Source organism: Dromaius novaehollandiae, chromosome Z, assembly GCF_036370855.1.
Source record: "Dromaius novaehollandiae isolate bDroNov1 chromosome Z, bDroNov1.hap1, whole genome shotgun sequence".
Lineage (NCBI taxonomy): Eukaryota > Metazoa > Chordata > Aves > Casuariiformes > Dromaiidae > Dromaius > Dromaius novaehollandiae.
The window spans coordinates 34,656,653-34,681,026 of NC_088132.1; the positions used below are offsets into that span (position 1 = coordinate 34,656,653).

The window sequence follows — 24,374 nt, forward strand, 5'->3', positions numbered from 1 at the left end:
ATCCCACTTTCTCATACTCCTTTTTCCTGCCGCTGTCCTACGCTGCTGTTCCAAAACAACCCATCTGTTCGTCTCATTTTCTTTCACCTTTCACACTCACTCTGCCACCTCTCCCTCCAAACCGCTCACCTATTCTGGGGTCTGTCTTCCTTTCAAATGATTTTTAATTCTGCTGCACTTCTTCCCATCCCCAAACTGTTTGCTTTTGCCCTTGTTCGATTTCCCTCATCTCTCTCGTACTTTTGCTTGTTGTGAAAGAGAGAGGAGGCAGTATTCTTAGCATGGCAAAGACATGAACAGAGTTAGTGTGCACTTGGAAAAAAGAATAGTTCTTCTTATAGTCAGGGATGACGGACTCAAAGACAAGCTGAGCGCTGTCACGGTGTCCTTCAAAAACACGGGGGAAGTAGGTGGGGGAAAGTCAGTTCAGCTGCAAACTCATCACCAGTTACTGTTACATGAGAGCACATGACGTGTCGTATTCATTACTCTCAGTTAATGAGATCAGTTGCTTGTAGAAAGCACGTTTAGGAAGCGGTGTGTTCATGTGAAATAGCAAAGGCTTTACTCTGGCATGCGAACACCGCCACACCCGGGGAAAAAGGTTTTCTCCCTTGCAGCAGGTTAACCATTAGCCCAGCGCTGGAGCAGTTGTTCGGTGACTCTGTTTACTGTCTGGGCAGGTGATAACCACACCTATCCACAGCAAAGAGCCATTAACATTTCTCTGGAAGGGGCAGAAAACACCCTGGAAGTCTGAAACTCTTCCCTGGTTAAGGGCTAAGGCACAGAGAATAAGTTTGGATCATCACCAAAAGAAGTTTGGTCTCCCAAAGCCACAGCACCCGCTGTAAAAGGAAAATAGATGCGTAAGGAGGGGCCCAAGAGCCGCAAACTCGGCTGTGGTGCGAAGCATCATAACCAGTTATTAGCTGGACACTATCAAGGAAAAGAAACTTTTGGATGTAATCTAGTAGGTAGATAAACTTTCTTTTATTTTCATTGCTGCTTCCTTACTTCTGTAACCTTTGGCATCTCTTTATATCTACATTTGAGCTCAGTCAGAGAAATTAATTATTTTATTTTATGTTACCTTAGCTCTTCTAGAGCAACTTTAGGGGTCCTGGCAAATGTGAAGTTACCCCAATGCTTTGCAACAGCGAGTCTTTAGACACATAGTAGCAGGCCAGTCTTTCAGGCAGTCCAGAACCCAGGCACATTGCTTCAGGACGCCCAAGGAATGAGCCTGAATTTCTTCAGTTTGCAGTGTTTGGACTGTAGATAATAACATCTCTGCCAGCTTTTTAATTCCCATCATTATTTGCATTACCCAGGTGCCTATGAGTCACAGCCAGGGACTTGGGTCCCCTCACATCCTGGCTTCTGAGCCAGCCTGTAAGTTAAATGCAGTCAGTGCCTCTGTAACCCAAGCCCAAAAACCCGTGTTTTGACCCCAGCCTTCCAGTCACACTTTGTCGTCCAGGAATGTGTACTATAAGGTCTCATCCGTGCGCAAGAGTAGATATATTAGGTCAGATGATGCCCTCCCCAAATGGGTCCGACTGTGGAGATCACCCAGCTAAGCCACATGAAAAGGCTGCAGACTGGTCCAGGAGACAATTAAGAGCATTTCTGTTTATACGAGAGCCTTTTGCTCAGGATTACTGATCCCCTGAGAAAAGGGCTGCTTAAGAATGCAGTAAAGATTACGAAACCAGATAAGAACATACAAAGACTTTAAACAGGGTTGTAAAGTTAATAGTCTTTATTAAAGCCCATGTCCTCGTACATCTCGGGGCACCCCATGCGAGGAGAACCATCAAAACGTTTAACAAGCGTGTGAATCTGGAACTGCAGCACTCCCTCGGAGGACTGGCGCTATGTTAACGTAAAAGTGACATTTATTGCCCTGTATATAAACAAAACATTTTATATTCGAAATAGCACTTTTGTTCATTAAAACGCTCATGAGATGCAATCCCTATTTTGCTGAGAAGGAACCTGAAGCGGCAGCATTTCTGTAATGGGATGTGGCATGCCCAAACCAAGGGGAGCATTTGCGGCACCTGGGATTAAAGGTTTGGCATTCTTGGGTCCCAGTCCCACGATGAGATTCAGAAACCACGTTTCCACTCAGCCTAGAGTAAGCAATGAGCAATAAACCTTTGCCAGGAAGAAATGCTTGAATATCAAAACAACTGTCAAGCTTTAACCTCATCAGGTGGGAATGAGTTTCAAAACAGGAAAGCATAAAGCAGCACAAGCCCTAAAGCCACGTTCTGTATCTTGAGATGGAAGTTATGAACCACAAAAATCCTGTGTCAGCAGATCTCCGATCACAGCAGGCAGGCAGGGAATAAAGAGATTATCACAACCAGGATGAGCTAAGCCCATGACGTACAACCCTGCGAATGATCTGTTATTCAACAGATGCCAGCACGGGGCTTTCAGCACTGGGGACAGATGTTTGAAATGCTTAATGGGAGCGAGAAGCCCTGCCTCTGCACGTCGAACCTGCTCCTGGAGCGGCCAGGACTTGGCCGGGCAAGTACGGCAGCAGCTTAATTTGCTGCTCCCAGAGTTATGGCTTCCTGTACGGGCCATTAGAGACCCTGCTGCTGATCTAAGGGAAATGCTCAGGTTTTACGTTTCAAAAGAAGCAGGTCGTTGGCAACTGCGTAAGATTTGTTTGTCTTTACGCATATAAACACGACAATCTGAAAGCACTGCAGCGAAAGGGGAACGTGAGTGTTTGCTACAGAGGATGTAAATCCACTCTTACAATATATTAGTAGAAAAATTGTGTTTAGTCAAGTGATCTATATCTTAATAAAAATACAGTGATTCATACTTCCAGCCACCGCAAACAAATAACCTAAAAAACATCCTCCTAGGTACTGGGGAATGGGACTCTTGTCGTCATCCCCTTTCACTGACGAGAAAACCAAAACCACAGCATTTTGCAGCAGAAACTCAGCACAGTTCGCATCCGATCTCTGGCACTGAGAGGAACCCCGTACAAGCCCCTTTCCAGCTATAACCTGAATTCAGCTTTGCTCCTACTTCAGGTACACGATTCTTTGAGGAGCTCGCGCAGGGAGCTCTGGCTCAGGTGATCAATCAGCACAAAGAAGCACAGCTTCCTCTGTTTAACTGGAAAAACGCAAATAGAGCCAATTACAGGATCCCCTTTTTTTTAATTCTATTTTATGGGAAGCTGAAAATATTAAGCACTTCAGACCTCCATTTCCTAATAAATGTTGTTAGGAAAATGCATTTAAATGGATAACAACATCAAAAAAGGGACATCGGACAGTGAATTTTGCTGCCTTAGTTCTTTACCGGCCTGCAAAGTCTGTCTTAACTGCCTACAGATTTTTGTTCTTCGTTACGTCTATTGATGGCTTTTTTGAAGTATTAATTTTTCCTCGGTTACGTGTAATTATTTTAGATAAAGTCCCAGACTAAGCTTGAGAAGTTCTGTTCTTTGCCTCATCAGTTCTGCCCACAAGGATTTTTTCCCTTAGCTCGGAGAGGCTTACAGCCTGAAATTGGAAACCCAAACACCAGACAGACATTGCACTTCACTCTAGATTAGATATTAAACCCTAAGTGTAGCCTCCCTGCAGATGCTTTGGCTTACTGTACGGATGCCAGTGGCAGAACAGAGAAAAATGGGAAAAACATTTCCGTTTTGACAAGATTTGTATCTTGTACTTGCGAAAGCTGGGCTGTCTATCAGAGGAATCCTTGGTCACCTTTTCCTCATCGTGATGAGGAAAACACTGAATGTTGTCCCAAATGGAAAGCGCCCAGCTTCAAAGACAAATGGACAGATTGATATTCTCTGTACATGAATACTTACCATCACCTACGGGAAGGCTGTCACAGCGGTTAGGAAGGGAAGATACCACTAGGGCTTTCGGGTGGTTGTCACCCTCAGCGCTGGCCTGTTCCTGCCGGACGTCCTACAGCCACTCTGCTTTAAGGCATTGCTGGAGCAAAAAACTGTCCCGGGTATTTGCAGCAAAGTCCAGAAAACCCTTCTCTGGATCCTGATATTTGAAAAGAGCTGGCTAGTGCTCGTGGGATTTACTCAGAGACCATAACCTCTGCTGCGTCAAAACGGCTTTCCAAGCTCTCAAGGCTTCTCCTGGCTCACCGTATTGCTCCTGTCCTGCGATTCCAAGCCGCAGTCCCCCTTCTTCTCCCACCCCTTAAAAACTGATGCGTCAGGCTGCTTCGCTCGCTTTCTTCCCCCTTTACGGGGAAATAAATACAATTGTTCCTGCCCGAAACATTCATTTTCCCAGTCAGCCGCTCCTCCCCGCTCTCCAACACGGCAATATTTAAATCTGGTAAACAAGGTGAGAAATCTTAGATTTTGTGGTATCCCAGGGCATTAGGGAATTAGCAAGTGCTCTTCTTGTATTTTACAGAACTGCTAGTAAAACGTGTAATTGCCAGATTTTTCTTCTTTGTAATCAAAGGCAATTGAACATTATTTTCTGTATGGTCAGTATGAGCCTGAATAACATGAATTATAATCACAAAAGAGCTTTTAGGTGAGTGGGAAATAACAGCCAGTTTTTTTTCTCCTCCTCTTAAAAAAACAACAAGCAAACCCAGGAACACAATAAACACAGTGCACATTTTAGTGCATTTCTGGGAATACTTAATTAGAGCTATGCAGCACCAGTCAACATTAAAGCTCCATACCAAATTTATACCTTTTAAAATTCACTGGGATTTGAATCGAAACAAAGGCTGCTAAGTGACAAAGACATAACAGAATTACCGCTGTATATTAGGCTACTGGCTATAAAAAATTATCATGCCATTGTCTAGCATCAGTTCCAGAGCAGCCCACTATGAACGATTTCTCTTGAACTCCAAATGAGAAAAAGAAAAGGAAAAATCTTCCCAAACCTACTCCTTCTATACACTTTATGTGGTGCCTAGATGGAGCGATGATCAGCCATTTAAAAGAGGAATACATCCCCTGCTGCAAAAGCTTACTGTTTAGGATTAATTTCTCCACTTCTTAAATATGGGACTGTTATACGGGATATGTATGGCAAATAACATGCTGAAGCACACCTTAAAACTGTTCACAAGCAAATTTTTGAAGAACGCCATGAGCTTTTCCACCATGAACTGTTCTGCCACACAGCTTCCTCAGCAGCAACACCCCTCCTACAAACACCTTTTCCTAAATTTTTTTCCTCATCTTCATCCCATTTTGTTTTGGCACAGTAACTCGCTCCAATTCAGCCCACTTCAGATGGAGACAACCTAACGTTTGTACGACAAAGCAAGCCGACCTGCCAGAAATCAGTTCCAATCAGTTACATCTAAAATTTGGCTTCGGACTGTTTCTACGTGACAACGTAGAAATGTTTTCCTCTTTCTGTTCATCGCCACCGTTAAAACTTTTGTCCAGACCCGGATCTGCCGGCTCAGTTCCCACCAGCCCCGTCGCTCGGCCTTTGACGAACGCAGCCGCGCATTTTTCACGCTCACGCAACGCCTTTTCTCCCCACCCATCCCTTTGCCTCTGCCACTTCTCCTCGCCTCTCCTGCTGGTTTTCCCTTCTCCGGCGTGTCCGGCTAAGCCTCCCCAGGCAGCTGCTGCCATGCTTTCCCGCACACTGCCCTTCGTGAGGATGCTCGGCGAAGCCTCATGGGCAGCTGTGCCTCCGCTGGCTTTTGGGAAAGAGCTGGTGCTTCACGCTGCAGCCCGCCGCGAGGAGACCTCCTCCACGCTGGGTGCGCGCGGTGACTTCTCCCGGTTGCCATCCGTGGCGCCTTGGGCCCCGCGCTATTGGCATTACTGCATTAACACAGAACCCAGCACGGGGATCGCTGCAGTCTGCTGAGTTTGGATCTGACTTTTTTTTAGAGGATTTCTATTTTGGGGTTTCTCTGCCTGTATTAGCTTTTTAGCATCAAATAAATAGCAGGGTTTTAAACCTGACGACATTAGAGGGCCGTGAGAGAGAACTTATGAAAATCGCTATCAGCATGTTATATGTTGTACAAACTATTTTTACGGGCGCTGCATCATCTTTCCACACTGAGCGGATGAGAGAGCAGGTGAGCCACATTCTGTGCTGATAAAACGCCACGCAACCAGAAGTTTTATTCAAGGAGTTACATGGTGAAAGCACAGAACAATTTTATAAGCAAACAAAAATCCTAACTCTTACGAGTGAAATCTACCCCTGCACCAACTCTTTGACATGTAGCCATCCAGAGACCAGAACAGCATCGTGTTAGAGTAGGACTAGAAATAAAAGTGCTAAATGAGAAAAAAGCTTCTTTACAGACCCTTAGCACCTAGCGCTAGAAACGCAGTAGCTGTTTCAATCAGCACGCCTCCACGGACAAACATCATTTCATAGTCAAATGTTAATTATCCTCTGCTTTATATGAAATTCTACCTCAGTGACCTTGCTTCTCTTCAAAGGAAATGTGAACAAGAAAAGGTTTTGCGTTCCTACTAGCATTCATATTTCATGCACCAGACTAAAATCTCAACACATTCAAAAAAATTCAGATGTTACTAAGATGTGACAAAGCAGATCATACCTATTAAAGTGACATGTGGACTGCATACACTAAAGGTCCTGTTTCCATCTATACAGGTTTCAGACCAGCCTCTTGTCAGAGATGCTTCAGCTAAGCACATGCATCCTAGGTGTTTTAATATTTGGGGGTGTAAGTTTTCACCCTTCATGTTTTGTTGTGCAAATTTCATTTTCGAAATAAATGTTTGTGGATTAGTTTCGGTCTGCAGACTACAATTTAGCGCATGGCTGAAAATGAGACAGACTAAAATCTAATTCACACTATAAAATGCAGCTGGATGTACTGAAGTACAGCTGGGATGCGCAGGCATGGAGTTCATTGATGGTTACAAATAGTCTGAACTATCTGAGCATTTCCAAAAGCAGTGAACATGACACATATTAACTCTTCCTTTATGAAATCACATTTTATTTTTTCAACATTCCATGCTGAAGAATGAAAGCTAGAAAAATCTATAAAGGGCATTTTTTTTTGTCTTGCCCAAAAACCATTTCTTTTTCTAAACAATTCATATTCAAAAGAAATTGTCAATGTGTTTGAATTTACTCTTTTATACACACCAAACATCAATGCAATCTTAAGCTCAATTTTATGTTCCATAATCCTGTCCAGAAATGTTTTTATGACGAAATAATAGTTGTCCCCTTGAAATTCAAATCTGTAATAGATAATTGAAACATTAACTGTAGAATGGTAAAAGGATACGTGAAACTATCTTCAGCCACTATCAGTTGCATGTGGCTGTGCTTCTGAAGCACTTAATGCACGTGGATTGCTGATACATTTTCTGAAGGGGGTAGGTTTTGCAGAATGAGTATTTCTGTAGAGAGATATATCTCAGGATTTTTCCTTCACTTTCCATGATGCACACAGTGGTGTCTGGGAAAGTTAAGCACGTTGTAAAGGAAGCAGATCATATAAAATAAATTGAAACTATATTTTAATCCCATTTTACACCGGCAGTAACATTGTTTTATATATCAAGAACACAGGATGCACAAATATTTTCTCATTTGGCTCCTGAGATGGAGATGACATGACTGGAAAAAAATGCTTCTACAACTAAAATTTCATCTGAATAGTTGTATGTATGATTCATGCCATTCTATTCAAAGTATAATTTTAGTCTACTTTTACTTGCCCTTGAAAAGCTTTTCAAGAGAATCTTGAGAAAGTCTAAGAAGGAGGGGAAAGATAGGAGGTGGAAAAACATCATCATCTTTGTCCTCACTCCGTATTTAAAGAGGCACCAAAATAGCTTATTGAGGTTATAGGCCATATCCAGTAAAAGATGGGCTAAAATGGGATTTAGAAAGAAATTAGGTGTCTAAATTGCAATCCTGAGAGCTTTCACTGCCCAGCTCCATTACGCCTCCCCTAATGACTTTCAGGGAACGTCTGCAAAGCACAGGGCAGCACCAAGCCAAAAAGTTTGTCGGTCGTGAGCTGCTGTGGCCAGCTGAAGGAAGGGGGCTGGCCCAGCCGCCGGGGCACACGGGGACACTGTCGGTGGGGCCGTGCTGTTCCCGCACCCCCAGCAGCCCTCAGCCACCCACCGTCTACCTTGCACCCAAGCTTAAGCGAGGCACCAGAAGTCCTCCTCTACAGGGAGACCAAGGTGTATCTATCATTCTGCTTTAAGAGGTCACGAGTAGAAGAGTCAAGGTCTGCTGGTGGAAAAGAAATGTGTAGGAAAGGCTGTAGGAGAGCTCTGGTGGAGCACCTCAGTGGAAACGTTTGCTTTAGGGAAAAGAACTGAAATGACAAGGATATTTTGGGTTCCACTTGCTCATATGCTCTTATGTGTCCATGCTACAGGCTTCCTAAACATTTTTACAAAACCAAAGATGTAAATTTTGCAAACATCAAACCTCCTCAAACAAATGCCAGCCACTCACCAAAAGGAACTTCATAAAACTGATCAGCAACAATATACTGAATGTATATAAAATCTCTAATACATACTTTGCAGAGCAACAGCCCAAGCTTTACTAGGATGTATATACAACCAGACTATCAATTTGAATTTCCAGATCCCCTTCAGATAGATAGATATGGAAAAATGTTCCCCAAACCTTAAAAGTATGCACATGTAGTAGTACCTGCTCCAAGCCATTCGATAAACAGAAAGAGGCCCATTTAGGAAGAAAATGTTTTCTCATCCATGAAATTAATCCATTGTGAATATCCTTATATTTAAAGCATCACAGGTTCAGTATTTTAGGAGATTGTCTTGTCCTCACTAAGTCTTACTTCCTACTAGACTTGGGCTATTTTTTGGTTTGTGTTTTACACAGTTCCTCCTTTCTCCTTCTTTCCAGGCCCTTGCCATAATCTTTGGACCATCGAGCAAGGTCGATCATTAGGATTTAAACAATTTGCTCTTCAAAAGCAGCAGATGTAGCAATACCCAGCTTTTCATGACCCACTGAACTCTGTACCCATTACAGATTCGCCTTCCTTACTGCTCTCCTGAGTCTCTTCTAACAGCCCAGAGACAGGGCAGTTCATAACTACTAATCTGGAGTGAAGTGTATGCTTACGGTACCAGCCAGTCTACACATGCACATTGATTGACTGGATTACTTCTGCCAAGTGCAAGGTATCTTTGCAGAGGCAACTTAGTCATTATATTAATTCAAGTCTCTCCCTTCTGCTTAGGCACTGATTTCACAGACATTGTAAGCACGTATCTTCGTGACTTCTACTCTTCTAAACTTGGATAAAATTGGCCAACAGGCTCAAAGTTCTTAAGTGAAAAGGAAGACAGACAGACAAGTAGAGATTGTGTAATCATAATTTCCTCAGGAAACCATGTTAAAAACAGATTCCTGAGTCCTTAGATGTAATAATTACAGTCATTACCACATAATATACATTTCCATTAGCATTAACTCATTGAATACAGATAACCTTTGGAATTTAAAGCGGATAACGCCCTTTTTGGTCATTTGGAAAAAAAAAAGAATTAAATCTGTGGCAATTAAGGGTCATTAAAGTAAATGATTCATGAAGGCCCAGTTTTCAAATTCGAATGCCTAAGCTAGCAAGATAATTACTACATTTGGGTGCTTTACGGATATATTTGATGATATTAGTAACACATCCAAGTATTCTCCCAGAAATTCCAAAAGGGAGATGAGGCCCTGGGTTCCTTACTCTGCAGATACAACACATATAGCTCAGTTTCTTGCTGCAGGAGGTTGTGGATGCTAGCGTTTTTCATGGATTATGAAAGCTACCAGCCAAATGGACAAGGGGCACAAAAAGCCCACTGGTTCAGGGAGCATGTGAGCCACAGATCACTGGACACTGAAGGATGATTCTGGGAGAGTGTCACTTTATGCCTTAGGCATGTGCTATTGGCCATTTTGCTCGGTTTTAGCCAAGCGTGCAACCTTAGCCAGACACGGGATGAGCTGGCATCCTGCGCGACCCAACACCACCACTCCTAGCGACTCCCTGAAGATGGATGGTGCCATCGCTGACCAGCTAGGTCTTGGGCTGGTGGCCCTTCCTCGTGGTGGTCAGTGAGCTCAGCCCGACCGAAATGGGGGGACCTGCGTGTCAGAGCATGCTGGGGGCAGCTGCAACTGCCCCTCTGTGCCCTCATGTCTGGCTGGGATGGTGCCTCGGGGAGAGCCTGCCTGCTCCGTTAAAGCCAAAATGTTGACCAGAGCAGGCGGCACTGGGAAGAAGGATGCTCGGGCTGTCCCTCCAAACAGGTCTCACGCTCCTCCAGGCTCTGGCCAGGAGAGAGCAGCCCTCATCTTCCCATCCTCATGGGAAGAGGCTGAGAGTGAATTACAGTGTGCTTCAACACTACTTTTCATTAGCCATTTTACTAAATCTTGCATCTTTGTTATTTTTTTCATACTAGCTATTTTCAGATAGTACCTGTTGTTCTTCAGTAGTCTCGCCTCATATGCTCTCGCACTGCAATTCTTGAGTTAGCACTTTTCTAATTGCCAAACACATAGTGGTCAGAAGGCATCAAAAGTATGTTTTCATCAGAACATATTTCATTCCCTAAACGTGGTTTCACCCATCCCTTTCATACTAATGCTTTATAAATTAATCATCAGGAGCAGACGCCAAGTAGGTTATACATTTTCTTGGTGAAGGGGAAATGTAAAAGGCCGGCCTCCTATTTGCTCTCAAACAGGGGCCTCCCCTTTAGATCTAGTTGCCTGTTTAATAGAAATTGTTCTATTTATATTTTCAAGAAAGTTCCCATGCTGTTTCTGTGCATCTAATATGAGGCACTTCCCCAAATTAAATACACTTATGCTGTCCTTGTTTTGAAGCATGCTAATTAAGAGTGCATTTATAAATATGAAGAACATTCTATAAATACAGTTTGTTTGCACAAAGTGAATTATATTCAGACAAATCAAGGTATTATAATACAATACGCTTCACAGGAAGAACCAGGGAACATTTTTCAGATGAACTGCACTGAAAAATGCCATTTCAGATTGACGATGAATGTGCAAACGATCTCAAGCATAAGAAATACTAAATATCCAAGATTTTAGCAATTTTAAAATGAATGCAACATTTTGCTGTTCTATCTTGAAACAAAGACAGAAGTTAGAATTAATTCATTTTTAAATGATACCTTTCCTTGTCCTCAAAGCTAAACAGAATATTTCATTTCAGGTCAAAGAAGGATTTCATTTGACTCAGAATTAACTTTATTTTATTGTCCAGGCACAAAATTGATACATTCATTATTTGCAGAGCTCTGCTTGTAGATAAGCTCCAAAGGCCACACTTGCATAAAATTACATAGAATTTACTTACTTAAAACCTAAATCTTACCAAAGTAAACTCCTAAGGCCACACTTACATAAAATTACTTAGAATTTGCTTGCTTAAAACCCAAAATCTTACCTAAAGTTCACTCATTTACTTAAAAGTTGGCTTACATTACAAATGAGCCTGGGGGAGTATTTATACTTCTTGAAAAAATATATTCAACCTCATGATTTTGTCAAGTCTCAAATCTCTCTAATTTTGGTGCTTCATACCTACAGAGAATTCAGGGCGTGCAAAATAATTTGAAACCTTAGCTAGCATAGATTAGTCCAAATGCCACCTTAGACCAAACACAATCACTTTCTGGCATCTCCCCCTTCCAAGAGAGTGCTTTGGTACACCGTGAAATCCAAACAATGTCCAGAGAATAGCAGAACTGGGAGGAGACCATGCAGAGAACTGCAAATTAAAAAACACAGCATTTAAACCTTCTACATTCCTTTTTTTTCCAAGAAGGAAGCAGTACGTGCTTGTTGCCAAAGTTTTAAAGACTGAGCTAAGGAACTAGGAAGTCGCCCTTAATCACACTTGGACACTGAGAGCCTCTTTTGCCAGTACGGAGAAGATACACTCTTCAATTTATTCGACTAATTCAGTCCTGTGCATGAACCTACAGATAACTTGAATGAGATATAAAAAATAAACACCCCTCCGACATGCACACTTTTTCGTCTTCCAGTGAAACGAGACGCAAGAGCCTGAGATCTACTAGTTCTAGAGAGACTCGGTGACCAAAAACAACCCATTCGTTTCCACTTCTGGAGATAACACTTATTTCCTTAACTAGATCCATTCATTTAAAATCAAAATCATATTTTGATGTTTGAAATACATTGCATATCCAGCACATTTACAGTGGTCATACTGGTTAATAGAAATACTTCTAAAATGCCATTTGTGTTCATTTTAATTGAATTCTGACTCCATTCAAAAGCAATTTGACACCAGGCATGAATAAAAGAATAGTCACTGAGTAAATCAGAATTGTGTCATTGACCATTTTTAATGTAATAAGCTACAGACTTGCCTAAATAAACATACACAGGTATATTATAGGCTTTTGGTTAACCTTATATATAAATCTTAACACTAAATTTGCTAATTTGCAAATCCAAATATATTGGTTCTTACCCCACAAGGCGAATCAAATCTTCTTTAACAAACTAAAATTATTAATTCAAAAAATAATATCATTTATATCAAGTTTGCTGGCTTGCTGATACAAATCAAGCCACCCGAAAAAAAAAAAATCCTTGGACTACCTTAAAAAGTCTTGTGAGATTATCCTTTTCTTTCTGACAAGGAAGATACTAATTTTCAGCGATCCCAAGACCATGCAGATTTGTTCTTCTGTAGACGCAACAAAATGATGTTGGATCTCCTTGTGTCTTAACTGATCTCAAATAGGGCTGTTATTTGCTCGGTTTCCGATAACTGACTCGTTAGAGATGAATCATAACATGATGCTGGAAACTTGGCAATTACATCAGTGACTCTGCACCATGCATTGCACATGACCTGCATACTAAGGGAGACGAGCGCGAGCCGGCAGGAATGCTTTGCGCAGTTGCTCCAACTCACCTCTTCTCATTATATCTGCTGCACACACAGGCTCGCTTGCTTACGAGACAGCCGTGAACCCAGCAGCGGCCCGTGACGCCCGCGGTGCTGCTGCTCCCATGCAGCACCGAAAGAGTGGCTAAATATCCTGAGGTTTGCAGCTGAAAAAAAGTCTGGAAAAAAATATCAGAAGACAGATGCTGATCTGGAGCAGCCCTCGCAAGAGATTTTAAAGAGTCGAGCCAAATCTGCAATTGTTTGAGGACCCGCAAGTGAAGCATCTGAGCAAAATTGGCCTGATTTTCAGCACTTTGAGCTCCCGCTTAGTTCACCTTTAAGATTATACAAAATAGTCTGTTTGTATAATCTACAGCCTTGAAAGAAAGGTCTCCTGTGATCTCTCATAAAAGAGTCTTGGCAGATAAATGTGAGCAGCACAAAAGACATTGTCTTTCTTTCCTGGAAGTAAGTGCCATAGGCTCAATAGGTTTTCCAAACACACTGTTATAAGCACTTTGTTCTAAGAGGATGAAACTGTCTACAACCCTTTTAATGTTTTTTTTTCTTTCCCTTAAAAGTGTATTTCTATCTGGTGGCTTTCATCCAAGTTGTCCCAAATTGCTTTGTGAAGAGACAAGGCATACTTGAAGGAAACGAGAATAGCAAATACTACAGAGAAAAGACAACAATGTCCGGGAACAGAGCAAAGGAGTCCAGTCCAGTCCAAAGTGGAATTTTGTTTTCTTTCTAGTTAGGGAGAGAAATACCCTGTTTCAACATGTTATGCCTAAAGAGGAGCCAACATTTCTGGGTGTGTGATTTGCTGCCTGAAACACACACACTACAGAAGTACATATAGATATATACTCATGCACACGCATGTGCACACACACACACATATATATGCACTGTATATTAGCACACATTTCCCTTTCCCACTGAGTTTAGTTTATATTTTACTGCTTTGAAAAATATTTTCACTCTTACTTCCACACTGCCATTTAAGAAATAGAAGTCCCAGCTCCTGCAGCACAGCGCCCATGGTCAACCTTCCGGAAACTCAAGAGATTGTTTCCTCTGCCATCATTAGAAGACTTGCCATCAGTTACAGGGGCAGGGAATTACAATACCTAGCGATGCCGCAGATCTTAAGTATGAGTTCATCCCTCTGCCTTCAAAAGCGCTCTGCTCGGACCCTTTCCTGTAAAGGGGAACTGCAAGCTGTAAATGGAAGTACACAGCGTCTTGCAAAGGGAAGACCATACCTAAATACGAGAGGGCCTAGGAGGGACCAGCCTTAACTTCGGTCCCCATCCTCCCCGGCATTGAGTTCCCGTGCGGTGACAGGGACTCCGCAGGGTTGGGGAGCGGCAGGAGAGCTATGGCACGGCTCGAGAGCGCTCATACCACCAACACTAGGGCATGGGTGCCCGAGATTACATGCTAACGTGACTGTAAAACCTCCTCCCACGCAATGCCTCGGGCTACAGGTTTACCTTCATCTTGTGCTGTGACATGGAGATTAAAGTCAGAGGGTGTCAGACAGAGTCACCTTGGCAGAAATCAGGGCAGCCCGGAATGGGCTACCACCACTATTAGGGATCCCTTCTTGCAGGACGGGCCAACGCTCAAACTCAAGCTGTTCCCAAAGATCTAATCTTCATTTTACCAATGGATATAACTGGAAGAGAAATGTTAAGTGACTTGCCTAACAGATCTCAAATACATTTTAATGCAAAGAGCATATGAATATTTAACTATGCACGGGTACCGCAGCAGACAGAAAAATTCAGCTCAGAAGAGAGGTGAAGGCTGGAGCTCTCGACTGAGCTGCTGGAGCTGGAAGCCAAGTTCTGCTTCTCAGCCAGGCAGAGCAGGAACCTGGTCCCCAGAAGGACAGGTCTCAGCAGCTCCCTCCTTTCGAGCGGAAAGTAGAAAGAGCACAAGGAAATTCGGCTTTGTTGTGATGCAGAGGGAGGAAAGGCCTGTGGACCCACCTACTCATCGAAGAAACTCACAGCAATGTAGGCTTTGCAACCCAATAGTTCCTCTCTGCCACTACTGTACTCAGACCTCAGAATATAATATGCAAAATTTTGCATTAATTGGTATTGGAACACAGTAGAATTATATTCTTATTTATTTTTTATAAGCCCTTAATAAGGGCAGATAGAAAGACTGGCTGACAGGTTAATGTTTAGAACTGCCTTGAGCCGAGGATATACTGTACTTGCCAAAACAACACCCAGCTCACATGATCTACAGGTGTGAAATACAGACGGAATTAATACAGCTAATATGTGCTTATTCATATAGTCACTTCAGAAGAAAATACTTCTAATGGAATGAATCCTGAGTACTAGATAAGAAGAGTAAGATTTCCCCAATGACTACTTTCAATCTTTGTTTACAACATCAAAAAAAAAATCTGAGATTCAATTATTTATCTACCCATTATTTATTCATTCACCTAGTAGTATCTCAGTAAACTAGCATGTGGTTTGGCTTCTCAGTTTTCCCCTAAGAGTTCTGGCCAAACACTCCTGCACAAAGGAAAGCCAAGGAGTATTTTCATCTGAAAACACAAAGAAAGCAGCCATATCTTTTCAAATCTCTTTCATTACAGCTTTAACTGGTGATGGACATGTTCCAGACAGTCTGGTTCAAGCTCGGTTAAAGCCTTCAAATGTTTGGAGGCTCGTGAAGTACCCTCTCTCTTTATTGTGCCCTGAAAGCAGCTCCTAGAAAACCTCCTTATCTCGGGAATACGCAGAGAAGGGGTATTTGATTACGCCGTCCAAATACAGAAGAAAAGACATGAACATGGGTTCGCACAATAAAACAGCCACTGTACTGGGCTACTTTATTGAAGGATATTGTTATTCTCCAAAAATGTAACTCGCAACCCAAGCGGGCTTATTCTCACTCCGAGTTCCCCTTTCTTGCTTTCTGCCTGAGAGTTGCAGCTCCTGCCCTGACTATGCAGAACCTGCTGCTTTCATTTTGCATCATTTCCCCTAAATTCATGCCTCCATATCATTTCTTTCCCTCTTTAGTGAGCACAACTCAGTCATAACAAACAAAGTGCTTGGTTTGGGATCTTGGCATTTTCAAATTCACAGCAAAATCTGTGGGGAAGTAAGGTTTCGAACAAAATTTAGTCAGGCTCATGTAAAGGATTTTCAAGATGTGGAAAAATCCTTCCACAAACCTGTGCCAGTCATTAAAGTGTCTCACATCTCCAGCCTTAACCACACCATTTTGCAAACCATTTATTGCCAGAGTGCATGAATGCACTGAAGCTTGGCCATCGCAGTGACTGCCTATTAAAATAAACAAACAGGAAAAAAGCAAAATAATCCTGAAGTCTTTAAAAGAAGAGATCCAGGAGCCCATAGGCGGAGGAAGCCAGCTCTTGGTAGGATAAACGTCATCGGGAGGGGCTGGGTAGTAGAGACGTACCTGAGTAAGAGCCGAGAGCCTGAGGGGCAAGAAAATCTAAGTGAGCTGAGGTAGCCTAATGAAAACTAATTCCGGGAAAGATTGAGATTTGGGGTGGGACTCAGCTGTACTAAGCCACGCAGGTAATCCCTATTTTAAACCCACTTGATTCATTCTGAGGAGAATGATGGTTCGCTAAAGCTATTTTATCTGGATCTCTAGAAGCTCTGAAGTGCTAAAAAACTGCAGCAGTTGCTATGGTCTATTATCTATTAAAGGAGATAAAAAAAATCCTGATTAAAAAGGTTACAAATTGGATTTAGAAATGGAAGTTGTATTCATGCTCAAATATACAACCAGGCACCATTCTGTATGCTAAACTGGTTTAACGATGACTTTCTGCATTAAAGGTTGCTCCTCCATAGCTTAAGGCTACTCAGGCTCAAACCAAAATTTTTCAAGTCACCACTTCCATAAGAGGACATAACTAATATTATGGAAAGGCACACAGCGAGGTGTGTTTCTTTCAAGTGTATTAAGATGAATTAGCCCATCTCCATCACTTCAGTTTTTGATCCCAGGGATTATTTGCAAAGGTCTTTGAGATCCCAGGAGGTAGGGATAAGGTGCCCAAGTCCATAGTACCCCATGATTATAATGCTGTACCCAGAATGAGGGTCACTCTGTCTATCATTTAAAGCAAAATGAAGCATAGAGTGAGATTCTTGTGGTAAGATGATTTTGTCTTGGCTTTTTGTCCAGGGCTGAAATTTACTTTATTGAATACTTATCATAACAAAAAGACTATGCTAAAAGAATTCCAAGAATTGCAGGTTTTGTAATAAAGCAAAACCTCTCTAATGACTCTGTAATTATTGCACTATAATTCAGGAATCCAAAAGATCTAGAGATTTCAAGAAACTGGAACACTTCATTGCATTTGCTTCGGTTCAGGCATGTCCTGCATTTAATTTCTCAGTAATCCTCTTTACATGGGCAATGTACCTAAAACTAATGTAATTAAGTATGTTAGTAATAATGCATGTGGTAATGTGTCTCACTAGAACAGTTGTACATAACCTAAATTTTCTCCTGTCAAAAAAAAGGACAATAAATGAATTTTGGCACTTCAGGACCCCAAGCCTTTATATCGTGCTCCTCACTCCACAACACGGGATCACAGTGTTCAAGTATTCAGTCATGACAAAATTAATTCCTAGACAGACAGAAGCACTTTTGCTATGAGCTGACCTATTTCTGTATTAACCTATATCGGGCTGGGTAGTATCAACGGTGTCAGTGACACTTAAGCGGCTCAGTACGCAAACGTTTTTAAAATGGGAATATGCCCTTTCTGAAAAAACTCTTCTCCCTGCCACCCACCCCACCTATATGGTAGGGCTTGCGCTAAACTTAGCGCTGAGAAGCGAGCTGGTAAAAACCTCTCTCTTGCCATTGCCCGCTCCTGCTGCAGTTCCCCTGGCTGAGGGCGAAACAAGCCCCAGTAAAGCGCGAGAACTCCGCACCACACTCAAACCACGAGAAACATCTTAAGGGCTTATGTCCTATTCGGCCTCTGCAGTCAGACCGGCGATACTAGCAGACCTGGAAAAGAAGGAAACAGCTTGATACCGAATCCCATCTCTAGGCATCGGGCGAAAGAGAGGTCGATTTCCTCTGCTGCAAGTGAGGCCATTTTAAATAGGAGGAGCAATTATAACAAGGATATGTGTGCTTGGGGGTTTTCTGTGAAAGAAGAAAATCCCCCCACAACGTGGAAAATTCAGAGGTGAACGCCAGCCCACCTCAAACTGATGGCCGCAAAACTCACTCACAAGCAGACTGTTGCTTTTTCCGGTATCCGGTTATGAAGGTATCCTTCACTACACCTTGCAAAAAATTCAGATGAAAACTGCCACGGCCTATCCGCCTTTTTTTTTTTTTCCCACAAGCTCATTACGCTTAATATTTCAGTGGACTCCAGCAGGGATTTATTATAAATTTTAGTATCTTATCCACATGAAGAGGGATTGGGTTGAGAGGGTTCTTTATAGCTGTTGTTTTCCAATTGAGCATTAAGTGCCCATTGTAGCACCAAGTCCCTCATGGTGTAACAGATGCCTTTGTAATTTAATTCATGTGTGTTCCATGAATATTTATGTACATTAGTTAAAAAATAATTCAGTGACGGTAATACTGCTCTGTGTCCCCTAGTCAACAAATAGGAAGAAGTGCCCCCCTTGCCACACGCTTATCTCTCGGTTATTAATGTACAATAACAAATGCCAAACTCTCAGCTGGGAACATGATATTGTAATTGCTTAGTAGGCTATTAGGGCATACCTGTCTGTCAGAATCAAAATACAGAAAACAACCCTGCTGATACGAGAATGATTGATTTCTTGTGCCACCTCGTGGAAAAACGACTCATTGCAAGACAGCCTCCTTAAACTTGTCTTACACGGAGCTCGCTGTACGCAGAAATGGCAAGAGCCTGGTTCAGGTCCACCTTGCTTCCTGCACGAAGAAATCTCTTGCCTGTTAAGCAGTAACCTGGTTTGTTAATATCTTACATTCGAATATTGGTGATCAGTCCAGCTAAACCCGGTGACTCATCTTTCCGTACGCTCTGTGCGTGGTGCCGAGCCTCCACCACTGAGCTTTAACTGATCTATTGTCCTTGCTAGGCACTATTTTTAGATCTTCCTCCATGCTCAGATTTATTCAGAAAGATAATGTGCTGCTTTTTGGATTCACCGCACAACAGAAATACTTGTTTGCACCTGGCCCGCTGGTCAGCTCAATTTGTGCTTTTTCTGAAAATCATACGCTAATTGTTCTAACAATAAATATTCACTGATTGCTTAATTAAACTTATTAAAATACAAATTAAACCCCCAAACCAGTGACAATAATTTAAAAAGAGCATGTTACCAAAACGATGAAAGGTCAAATTTAACTTTTTCCATTATCCAATATAATATCAATTAACAATAATAGGGAAATGGACCGGCACAAAGAAGTCTGAAAACACGTTTTGCCACAATTTAAATTGAACCATGTTACCTCACCCAGAGCTCGGAAGAAGATTAAAGAGTATTATTTTGCAACTGTTTTAGGTCACGTCTGCACTCTAAGCCCATTTGCAGTCAATCAGAATTCGAAATGAAAGCTAAATCTTCTTCCTGTCCTCCCCGCTTCGGCCATATAATATTCCATCTGTAAGAAACCTGGGCGCTTATCTACATCCCATATCTGTAATCTATAGACACTCACTGAACGGCATTCACAGGAGAAGGCAGATGATAAGGACTAGGAAACACCAGAGAGAGTGTGGTAGAATAACAGCAATGCTTGAGGATTTAACCAAGAAGCTCTTTTTAGCATTGATGGGAGTCAATAAAGCTAATCTCTATCCTCCACTTTGAAAAAGCACGCGTGAGGGTTTGAATTGTTTCCTTTTATTTATGGCTATCCTTTGGTAATGCTTCAGCAGAGGAACATGACCAAACAGCAGGATGATAGCAGCTCTCGGCACCATTTCCTTGTCATGAAATGAATTAAGGGTTGCCTGGGTGCTGTCTAATACAGCACACATTTGCTGAATTGCTCCCTCCCGCTCTCTCCTCACCACCTCTCCCTCTAGGAGCAACACAACCTTTTCTCCTATTTCGGGCTCTCCCCAGAGTGGACGTTGCTGTGCCGTGCCGCTACATTAGGCATTTCAGTTGGTCACGAATCCTCCAAGGACAAGGTCGAGACCACCGAACAGAGAGATAATTTAAATGAAAGCCACTTGACATGACAGGCTACTGCGCTAACATATGGCATTGCCGACCTCTTCCAAACCGTACTATTTAAATTCCTCTGATCTGTTAAATGCCTCTATTGCTGTGAGAGCTTTGCTCTATTAAGTCTGCTGAGCTTGTCAGAGGGACGTGAATGCTCGTGGAGAAGACAGGTTATTCTTCCGGCTGTGTCAAGATCTTGTCACAGGTGGGTCAGTCATGACGGGTAAAAAACACAGAAGCGTCCATTGTTAGTCGCAAAGCTATAGCTCCATACGGGTCTTTGTTCCTGTAGTTTTGTGCCCGGAGTCAGTGATATAGGGTCCTTTTTTCTTGGCCACTTTTCATTACTGAATCCACCGCTGTGTGATGAATTAGACACGAAACAAGAGCTGCCCTTCTGGCCCCTTTCTTACCCTGGTCTCCTGCATGCAGTGCGGTCAGACGCTGTGCAAGTGCTTACGTTCTCGGCCGGCTGTTCTCATCACCTTTGGTATTTCGTATTTCCAGGCACTTTACCATATCAACACCAGACTTGCCCTGCAACAGCAAGGCACTGAACAGAGAGCTCTGCTACAGGCCTGGCTCATGTCACCTTGATTCAAGAGCTGCCATGAGACGGTTTTACTCTGCCACTAATACTTTGCTTCTTAATGGTGGGATACCATTCATATATCGTGCTTCATAATGTAGGTCTATGGAAAGACTTACTCCAGTGCCATCTTTCACATCATTACCAACCCCAGACCTGTTGTAGGTGGTTATTGTTGATGTTTTTTCAATAGGAGCTGAACTGAAGTCACATTGCAGTCCCACGCAGATTAATAAGACTGTAAAAATAGAGTGCAACAAAGTACAGTTATGTCCTCTTCCTTTTAGAATGTGTTTTGCAACCAGAATTCAAGTAAGTGCACCTGCTCATTCATTTTTTGCTGCTGCTGCTGCTGTGCATGTGCTGCAAATAACGTAATTTTCCAGGCAAAACCTTTCATTCAGCCCTGAATAACAGTAGTGTAAACTGATGGCAAAATTTTATCCCTGGTATCTCCCCCTCCCTTCCTTGACTCAGACCCAGTCCCCAGATCTGTCCATGCTGAGGATCCCTATGACACCTCTTCTACCTGAGCATGTCTTCTGGACCAAAGAGCCGTGCTCTAGGACAGCTCATAGACTGGATAAGGACAACCAGACATCTAGAATTCCTTGCATTGCCAGCCTTAAGTGCATAAAAAACATTAACCACTAAAAATTACAAGATTTAAACTAAGAAAGTTGAGTCAGAGGAAATTTGGTCTGTTTTTGAGACTCTAAAGTTCATTTGAATCTTGTTTTCCACGTTCCCTTTGAAGGCTAAGGTCTCACTATATTAATGAAGCCATATCCATGGACCTGAGGTACCTAATCACCAGCACTAAAAGTTCTGCAGGACAAATTAGACTGCTGATAATACCTAATCTGAGGACTGTGGCTTTATTTATGTCATTAGTAATAGCAACCCCAACACCACCAGCAGGAGCACACAGCTGGAACTGACTGCAAGTTGCTGAACAATTTGCTAGTAGGAGCGAAAGGGAGGAGAACGGCTCCCTCCTGCCCGGCTCTGTAGGATTAACAGGAGCAGAAGGTAGTGCAAACTTCATTTTGCCATTACGACAAGCAAGCAGAGAGATCTGCCAGTTTTCCCTATTCACATTCCACAGCATAACTGCAACGTTTAACCTTATTTCCTTACGCTCTTTCTTGCTGCCAGATGTTTTCTGTTTAATACTCTCCAGCAATGCTTCTTGACATGCTTCGCTTTCCTTACTTAGTCTCCTTGCACATAAAGCGGTAGTTGCGTGCACACCGCCGTCCCTCGCCTCGGAGAGGAGATGGGGTTGACTCTGGTTTCTCCAGTCCTTCTTCAGGGAGCTGCGACTCACGTTGCTACTCCGCACCTAAGTTGTGGGTATAAAGGGGATGGCATGAGTGAGTACCTGCCCCCACCATGGGTATGACTTTGGCCCTGACGCCAGAGCCTTTTGCACCAGAAAGTGAGTCAACGTCAAGGATTCTTGTTAATGTAATTCTGTGCACCAACAGGCCAGTAATGCATATTTACAAAGTGTTTTGGTGATTCCTTCTCAGACAGTTATAAATGATTTCTTAGATGAGAGCTTTTTACACTTGATGAATAGCTGATGATTGTCACTACTTTACTGTTTAATTTTTAAATTAATTTGAAGTATAATTCTCCAACTATAAAGTGCTCTGAGACTACTAAGAAATGAATTACATTAAATGAACTTCATTATAAATCATCATCTTTACATGACACTCAAAAGTATGCGTTGGAAGAAATTAATGCATCAAAGCAGGATTCTCAATGTTTCATTTAAACAGAAAATGCATTTCGGAATTAATTAAACTGAAAAACACTAGGTGAGTAGTGAAGTTGTACGAAACTGTTATACCAGAGCTGAAAAACTAAACTTATACTTAGTAAGAGCAGACAAATTTGTAAAGCCCTGCGAAATTTTACACTTATGTGTAAACTTGAGAACAAGAAAAGCTAGTAATGCAGGAAGGAGAACAAACAATCTTTGTGTTACACTTTCTATATAAAACCATGCTATCTTAATATTAAAAAGAACAACCTTTCCCCCACATACACATGCAGAACATGAAAATTAAACTTATTTCCCAACTGTCTTTAAATTAAGCTTCTTGAGAAAAAAAGTAGAGACTGTCAGATCAGATATGAAGCAAATATCGGAAGCCACATTTTGTCAGCACAGTTTGGTCCTCTGGTGAAATCCAAAGAAAGAGACAAACTAGCTCTGAACCAACGTGGAAGCTGCCCCAGCGCTAGGGACACGTGGATATTTGCAAGTCATTAGTGCAACAACAGTAACCAGAGGCAACAGGTTGGGTATTCAAACTGAGACAGCTGTGCAGAATATTTCTACTAAACCGGCAAACTACAAAATCAGAAAATATAATTTGTTAAGTTGGTCATCAAGCAAGGTTTTAAATTATTTCTAAATAAACTACAGCAAGTTTGAACTCCTGTAGGAGGCTGCTTCTGTTAGTGTGTGTACTGCTAAATGCTTAACCAATTAGAGATACTACAGATTTATCACAGTGGCCTACGTGAAGCTATGGGGATCACTGCTAAGATTAGTTTAGGAACTAGCATCTGCCCTGCTCATCCATTTTGCTAACACCTGCTGTTCTGTAGAGTGCGGAATAAGAATGGAAAAAATAAGCCTGAATGGTTAAGTTTGTTGTAATTTGTCAAAGATTTGTCAAAATCATAAGCAATTGCTGGGAATGAAGCGCTGCAGTGGCGTATTGGAAACCAATAAAACCTAAATTTTAGGTACCACTAAGCCCTTCATAATTATTATAAAGAAATAGATATGCAATGGTGCAGGTTTAAAGTTGGAATTGCAAATGCAATAACAGCGTTTTTAACTGGGACACTCTGTGTTTTATTAATAAACAGGTTTGCGTAGGATTAGTCATGTAGAAGGGAATGCTACATTCTGCACGTCTACTAAACAAACAGAAAAGAGAATGAAAAATAAAAATGACCTAAAGTCATACTAAGGAATGTAGCCTAGATTCACACTTTATATGCAAGCTTCGATAGACTTCAAAAAAAGTAGGGCAAAGATTTCACAATTTTCATCCAGCTAGCTTTCAAATATCAGGGAAATTTCAGAATTCTTAACAGAGACTTATTACAATAAACCAATGAAGTCTCTAGATGGACTCCCTGTAACGTATCCTCATTGTAAAAACGTTTAGGGAAGAGGGAATTTTATTCTTCTGTGTACTTATTTTGCCACACATGAGCAGACATTTCATGGTCAACAACTGAGAACATGAAATACTAATGTACGGAGTCCAAACAGCAGAGTCTTAAATGGTTTGTTTTGCTTAGCTGGTTTATGTTTACTTGACTAGGCAAAGGTCTACAAAAGGAATATTTTATGACCCCAGACCAAAACCAAAAAACCCCAACATAGCTGCCCCCAACCCTATATGCCAGCGAAAAAACGAACAAACAAACAAACAGTGACTGCCTTCATTTTGCTCCAAAATAAATATTTACCTGCTTTTCCAAAGCAGAGAGGGAGGAGGGAGGGAAAACACTGACTCAATGGAGCTGGAAAGAAAGAGGCTTTG

At 42.0% G+C, this 24,374-nt stretch overlaps 1 protein-coding gene across 3 annotated transcripts in view; it reads right to left on the reverse strand.

The window, feature by feature from the left end:
• The window catches only part of LOC112978802 (nuclear factor interleukin-3-regulated protein), a 76,749-nt gene extending 60,081 nt beyond the window's left edge, over positions 1-16,668 (reverse strand). For 2 of the 3 annotated variants that reach the window (XR_003258022.2, XR_010386346.1), the window contains exon 1: positions 12,675-16,668. The gene's annotated coding sequence lies outside the window, so the exon portion shown is untranslated. The remainder of the gene's footprint in view (positions 1-12,674) is intronic. The other variant, XM_064502899.1, reaches the window with a different exon arrangement.
• Between the last annotated feature and the right edge of the window lie 7,706 nt (positions 16,669-24,374).